General features: G+C 49.9%; 1 long non-coding RNA gene across 2 annotated transcripts; it reads left to right on the plus strand.

The window, feature by feature from the left end:
- Positions 1-7,080, plus strand: LOC111770403 (uncharacterized). Of its 2 annotated transcripts, none has more exons than XR_011432139.1 (3): positions 1-150; positions 5,380-5,519; positions 6,196-7,080. It is a non-coding gene; the product is annotated as an uncharacterized lncRNA (long non-coding RNA). The 2 variants fall into 2 exon arrangements; XR_002803666.2 differs by lacking the exon at positions 1-150 and adding an exon at positions 3,199-3,894.
- The last annotated feature ends 521 nt before the right edge of the window (positions 7,081-7,601 follow it).

The raw sequence follows: 7,601 nt of genomic DNA on the forward strand, positions 1-7,601 counted from the left end.
GGGCAGGGCTTGCTGAGCACTGAAACGTGGGCTGTGTTCATCACTGCCATGTTCAACTACTGAAATACTACAAGCTGGATGGGCTCCTCCCTAATTGACAGGTAGCTATGAGCCCTGAGCAGACCTGTGCCCTTGAGGCAGGGCCCTGAGGTGAGTGAGTCTACCTTCAGGTAGATTGGGGGGGGGGGGGCAACAAACAAGGAAACAAGATAATTATACATGGAAGTGAGTTCCAGAAAGGAGAAAATCAACTCTAGGTAAGTAACTGGGGAGGTCTCTGAAGATGGACCATGGCGCTGAGCCTGAAGGATGAAGGAAGCCAGAGCTGGGACGGCAGCCTGGGTAGGGGGTCAGTGGAGACAGGAGCTGGGTGGCTTCCTGTGAGCTGCCCTCTTCTAGGTACCAGGGGCACAGCCAGGGACAGGACATCACAGCCCAAGGGAGCTGACACTCCAGTGGGGAAGTTTATCCCAAGGATGAACAGGACTAGAATGTCAAGGTGGGCAGCTCTAAATTGCTTTTTCTTCCTCCTTGTTCTCCATTTGCCAAGTTTCCCGCCATAAGCACAGTTTTCCAGTCAGGCAGAAAGCCAATAAGTTCTTTCTTAACCTCTTGAGATCCTTTCCTGGAGTCCCCAGCCTGCCCCAGCTCTCCTCATCTGCCAGGCTGGAAGCCCGATGGAGGCCCCAGGGTACCGATGGGGCGCGTGGGTGCCTGGGCGTGTGCCCTGGTGCTTGAGGCGGGAGCTGCCTTCTGCCTGATTCGATCTGAAGGCAGGTGGTCATTTCACACCCCAGGGAGCAGGGTCTGCTTCTGTCTCCTGCAGGGCACGGTGCTTAGGAGCCAAGCGTCACCTAATTTTGCCCCATCTGCTAGCCATCTCCTGTTTTCACACTTCAATTTATTTTCCGTAATTGCTGTGGGGCGACGTTGGGCTGAAAATCATTTTCTTTCCAAAACAAAGAGCCAAGAGAATCAGACTTCCTCTTCCTCAGGAGGGGGGCCTCAGAGGACAGAGGGCTCTAAGCAATGCCATGTGAGAGTAGCTGCAGGGATGGGCCATTTCTCACAATACAACTGTTTGTGAAACAGCTGTTCGTATGACAACAGTCATACACAATGATTGGTCCTGTGGGTGGAATGTTGCATCTTTGGGGAACATTGCACAGGAAGTAACAACTCCCTGGCAGGGAGAGACCATGATCACCATTGATTGAGCACCAACTGTATACCAGATGTTGGATCCCCAGCCTAAAGAACTTTTTTTCTTTGCATCAAAGCAGAAAGATAATTTTAGGTGGTTTTTCAAATGGAATAGGAGCCTGAGTCAGCTGTGAGCATGAGGCTGGCCTCCAAAAGGTACTTGAACATTCATTAAATTAATGTGTCAACATCATGCCTCTTCCCTTCGCTTCTCTTGGCTCTGGCCCTCCCTGACTGGTCCCTGTGCCACCTCCTTGCCCATCAATCCTGGTTTTACACTTTTTGATCCAGTGATGCTGTACTGCTACAGGTCCTGGCTTCACCCCGTCACCTCCAGGCCTCTGCTCATTCTGTTCCCTTTGAAATGCCCTTCCCTCCCCTGCTCCCTGCCCTTCACCTTAACCCAGCTTACACCTGCCCAATCATGTCCATCATAAGAGAACCTTCTCTGAGAGCTGTAGGCCCAGCTGAGAGCCTGTCTCATACAATTCCCATGATATTCAGTACAATCTCATAATGTCCCATGAACCCGGTATCTTGTTTCCACGTTGCATTATCATTATGTTTACTTGATGATTTCCCCCCATAAACTGTGAACTACTTGAGAATGAGGGCTGTGTCTCGTTAATTTCTCTCTGTGAGCACTTAGCACAGAGCCTGGCTCGGGGAAATCTCCCAATGTTGAGTGAATGGATGAATGAATGACTCATTATAGGTCTGAACTCAGAAAACAGGGACTAAATGACAGTTGACCCCCGTGTCCTGGGCCCGAGTAAACTTCTGGGGAGGTGATCAAAAAGTGTTCACGTGTTGGCAGTGGGCAAGGACGTGCTGCCGGGTACACGTTAGGTGCTAGGCAAGGGCCACGCTGTGAGATGTCCCTCTCTGGGGCGTGTGCAGCCCCCCGGGTCTGGAGTTCCGGCTGGGAGAGGGGGCGTGCGACTTCCAAGGGGAATTGGGTTATTGCCCTCTTGCATGAATTCACAATACTAGTTTTCTTTCACACTTTTATTTTTGGGAAGGAAAAGTACTTTGCCTGAAGGCTTGGCTTCCCGGGAGTTTCCAGAAACTGATTTTCTAGAAGTTGCCCAATTCTGCTAGAATCCTTGTCATTGTTTAAAACTGACTTCTGCCAAGGGAAAGGAAGAGAATCTCAGAGAATCCCTGGTCTGAACCTCAGAGATCGTGGACTCTAACATTCCTCCCCTGTAAGGACTTCTAACACATCTGGCCCAGTGATCTTCCTGCCTCCGCTCATGGGGACCGATGACTTCAGGCAGAGAATCTGGACAGAAGGTTTGCATCTCCGCATCCCAGACCCCCTTCGAGAAAGAATAGGAACAGCAAACATGACCCCAGAGTACCCTCCCAGCCACTTCCAGGAGAGGAGTGTGGTGGGGGCTTCCTACAACAGGCAGCTGCTTTCTCTGCTCCCCACCGTCACCTCTTATGTGTCACAGCTCTAAAGGGGGTTAAATAACCCCTCCCCCAGCCAGTGCTCATCTGGTCTTCACGGTGACCTCGTTAGGCCAACGAGGCAGGGATCATTTTCAGATGGGGCTTAAAGCTGCTTAGTGACCTTCCCAAGGTCACAGAATAAGGCAAACCAGACTTTGTCCCGTAGCCCTGACTGCCCACCCACATCCATCCCAATATACCTGGACTTATGCCATGGGCCAGACTAATACTTAGCAATTGGGTACCAGTCTTATGTACCTATGTGCTGTCGTGTTTCTATACCATTTTTATAAAGTCTCAGCTCTCTTAAAATCGTAGCATTCATCAGCATACAAAAACTGTTAGGAATTTCCAATTCAGTCCAGTTAAGAGGTTATAGTAGGTCCTAGCTAGATTAACCAAGGATTATCCTTCAAATAAAGTAAGAACATCTCCTGGGCGGGGGTCTGCATTATGATGTCACAAGACTGCACTGTAGGGTAAAGACCCCTGGCCTCATCTATTCATTTAACAAACGTGGGTTGAATGTCTACCCGTGGCCCCGCCCTGCACTAGGACCTAACGAGAGACAAGACCCAGAATCTGCCTTTGAAGGAGGGGGTCAGTTCAGGAATATGGACTCTGTCGTCAGGACACAGAAGAGCCTTTGCAGGACTAAATCGGGCCAGATTGTCCCTTTAGCTGTGGTGTGGAGAAGGGGTCAGAGGTGTAGGCGGGAGCTCCGGAGACCCTGCTGGTCTCGGTGACACAGGTGCGTGACAGTGGTGGCCTACACCAGAGCAGTGGCTGTGGAGACAGATTCTCCAGCCATTCAGGCAGTGGAATTGACAGCACCTAGCTCGTGGCTCAGGAATTTTGCAGCACCTGTCCATATACTCTGCTTCCAGGACTTGTACATGTCCGTTACTCCCACTTTACTGCAAACTCCCCAAGAAGGCCTGGTAAGCAGGCTGCTGCCTAATTCATCTTTGTATCGCCAGGGCCTGACTCCATGCTGGACACATAGGAGGCATTCTGTAACTAGGTTAGTTGCGTGCATGAATAAGCACATTGTATTCAAACTTCACCAAGCAGCAACTCTCAAAACTCTTTGAGCCTCAGGCTCCTCGGGAGGGTTGAGGTCTCTTCTGTGCCTTAGGAATGTCAGATATCTGCCTGTCTGCTTTTTTCCTGCTAAATTCTCCCCACTGATTGCTCCCTGCCTCCAGGAATACTGCAGGACACGATGCAAAGGTGGGTGGCAGAGAGAGATGCTGAGAAACAGAAATCCAGGTTCAAGCAAAAGGATGGAGGACGTGTGGTATAGTGGATAGTGGGCAGACGGTAGAGTTTACGCCTGTGGATCTCAGACAAGTTCTTAACCTCTCTGGGCCTTTGTGCTTTCATCTGTAAAATGGGGCACAGAGTCCCTATCTGGCAGGATTGCTGTGAGGTCAAAGATGTGCATATAGAGAAGAGATGCTTCCATAAGATTCAGGTCACTTCTATGGCGTAAAATGAACCACACTTGGAAGGAAACTGGTCCCTGAACTTGGGAGATTGTGATGTAAAATATTAATGTATTCTCTGAGATTTTAGTAATTTTTTTGGTGTGTGGAGGTGTTGATGGGCGGTTAAAAAAAAAAAAACCTGCTTTCCTAAGTAGACAACACCGGATGTCCCAATTTCCACAAATAAAATCCTTCATTTCTTCCAGGTTTGAATAGTCAAAGGCTGCTTCCCTGGGGACAGCTCTATTATTTTTTTTATTTTTTTTGCAGGCATTATAACACTATTTAAGGAGTGTACATTTTCCAGTAAAGCAAATAATAAAGACTTTTTCCCCCCACAAAGTGCGAGATGATGGCAACGTGAAATGCAAGCAGAGACAGGATGCTGTGGACGGAGAGAAAACACCCTAGATGAGGTGTCTGCGACAACACTGCAGAAATATATACTTTTTTGACATTTTGGAATCAAAAGCAAAGTTTGTTGATGATAACCCCATCAGATCAGGGTGGTTTAAAAGCCAAAGCTTAGTGCAAATAAGATCCCAGGGCCAGCCCCTCGAGCTGACAGTGCCCGCGCAGGCACGTCAATTTCAACAAATGTATCGTGCGTCACTTGTCTGCTGTGCAGCTGACATTGGCCGAGAACTCACTATTTGCTGAGGGTTGTGTCGAGTGCCATGCATTACCTTATTTAATCCTCTCAACAACCCTTTGAAGGAGGTACTATTATCATCGTGATTTTATTGATGAGGAACCTAAGGACACAAAGGAGTTCAGTAATGTCCCCAAGGTCACAGAGGTCGTAGGTTAGCAGACAAGGGACTCCAGCCCAGATATTGTGCAGAAACCAGGTCTGATCTTTCTGCTCCATGTCAGCAGCCTTTGACCTTTGGAACTGGCCCAGGATACTAAGTGGAACAGTTCATTTTGGAGATGCAGTGGGAAATAAGTTCAGCCAATTGCTGGCCTTGCGTAAATAAGACCATCGGGGCGAGTTTTCCCGAGTAGGTCAGGAATGAAAAAACTCTCTCCATTGCCCTCTGCAGGGGGGTGTCTTCTGTTTGTGTGAAATGCTGGGAGGCATTTCCACTGCTGACCCCTGGGCACCTCAAATGGCTGCACATATCTTTGTGAAGAACCCTCAGTGTGGCCGCTGCTGGAAAAGCATGTATGTTTTGTGCTGTTTGAACGGATTTTTAAAAATTTGTTATTTTATTTTAACATGCAGATTCCGAAGGAGAAAGGGCAAAAGCCTTTCTCCAAGCCAGCAACCAGTCCTGTCTCTTTTCTCTGACCTCCAAATCCATCCTTGGGAGCTAGTGGCCACGATGGCCGCCATCAACCCTGCCCATCGACTCTTCCCTCACGGTACGTGCGTCCCGCTCCTCCGGGAAGAGGCAGAGTCTAATTTCCCTTCCCTGAAACCCAGGCTGGACTTAATGACTTGCTTGACCAAAAGAATATGGTAGAAGCGATGTCCTGGGATGTCTGAGGCTGGGTCATGAGAGGCCTTGCAGCTTCTGTCCTGGCCTCTTCGAAACCTTGTTCCTGGGGGAGCCAGCTGCCGTTTCCTCTGAAGCTGCCATGCTGTGAGGAAGCTAAGCTCGTCACATGGGGGAGGAGAGAGAGAGAGAAAGAGGCCTCCCCAGTCCGCAGTGCTCAGGCCGCGCCAGCCCAGGCACCAGGCACCAGAGAGAAAAAGCTGTCTTAGACGAGAGCTCAGCTGCAGCCCGCTTGAGCTCTTGATGGCTCCAGCCCCAGTTGCCGTCTGACTATAAGTGCAAGACAGACCCCAAGTGAGAACCTCCCGGCGGAGCCCAGTTAACCCCATAATCGTGGGAGGAAAGGCATGGATGTTTTAAGCCACTAAGCGGTGTTCCGCAGCACTAGATGACCAGAACGCCATGCCCTCGTCTCCATCGCCACTGGCATCCTGGTCCAGGCCACCACTCTCTCTCCCTTAGACTCCCTCCACACCCAACTGCCCGTTTCCTTGGTCCCCTGACAGTCTCCAGCCTCATACCCCAACCTGTTCCCCACACAGCCCCCAGAGGGATCGAAATGTCATCGGAGCGTGCTACTCCCTGGCCTCCCGTGCCACTTCGCATGAAAACCAGCCTCCTTTCCACGTCTCCGGTGCTCTACAGGCGGTTTCACCCCTCCGCTGATGCACACCTGTTCCCTTCTGTTCCTCAAAGGAGTTGTTTTATATGCAAACCCCATGACCCAGCAACTCCATCGCTAGTCTATACTAAACAGAAATGTACACATATATCCCTCAGAAGATGGGTTCAAGAGTACTCATAGCAGTGTTATTATTTTCTTTGGTGAGGAAGATTGGCCCTGACCTAACATCTGTGCCCATCTTCCTCTATTTTGTATGTGAGACACTCCACAGCATGGCTTGGTGAGCAGTGTGCAGGTCCAGGCCCGGGATCTGAACCCCTGAACCCCGGGCCACTGAAGTGGTGCATATGAAGTTAACCACTGCAGCCGGCCCCGGCAGTGTTATTCTTAATAGCCAAAACAACCCAAATGTCCATGAGGAGGAGAATGGATAAATAGTGGAATTTGTCAACAAGAATGAAAGAACAACATGGATGAGTCTTAAAACCATAGTGTGGAGCAAAGAAGCCAGATACAGAAGAGTGCATACTATGGGGTTCTGAGGCACAAAGTTCAGAAGCAATCTATGATATTCAAAGCTAAGAAGTTCAAAAACACTTCTGTCTAGGGAGGCAGAAGTCAGGATGGTGGTCAGCCTGGGAGGCAGGTGGTGGATGGGAGGGGCGCAGGGGGTCCCCTGGGGTGCCAGTTATGTTTTGTTTCTTATGTGGGTCTGGTTACACAGTGTGTATTCACTCTCTGATAGTTCACCAATTTGTACATTTTTCTTGGTGTCTGTTCAATAAAGTATTAGAAAATAAAAGAGCTGCTCTGCGTCCTGCCACATGGCTTTTGCACACACCCTTTGCTCCGTCCAGAATTCTCCACCCTCTCTTAGTCTTTCCCTCGTGAATTCCTACGGGTTGTTCAGACCCAGCTCAGGCCTTCCTTCATTAGGGAACCCTTTCCCTGTTGTATCAGTCAGTCTTGGCTGTGTAACAAAATGTGGTGACTTACGGCAACAATCACTGATCAGCTCATGACGCTACATTTGCCAGTCTGGGTGGGTCTTGCCCAGGTCTCCCCTGGCTCGTGGATGTATGTGCCGTCAGCTGGCACCTTGGCTGGGCTGGATGTTCTCAGATGGCCTCACGTGTGTGGCTGTTGGCACACTGCTGGTGGGGGCACCTCAGTCCTCCTCCGTGTGGCCTCTCCAGAGGGCTTGTCACATCGTGGTCTCAGGATCCCAAGAGGCCACAAAGGAGGGCAAGTCTCAATGCACAAGCTCTTCTTAAGCCTCTGCTTGTGTCACATTTGCTAATGTCCCTTGGCCAAAGCCAGTGG

This window comes from Equus caballus, chromosome 24 (assembly GCF_041296265.1).
Source record: "Equus caballus isolate H_3958 breed thoroughbred chromosome 24, TB-T2T, whole genome shotgun sequence".
Taxonomy (NCBI): domain Eukaryota; kingdom Metazoa; phylum Chordata; class Mammalia; order Perissodactyla; family Equidae; genus Equus; species Equus caballus.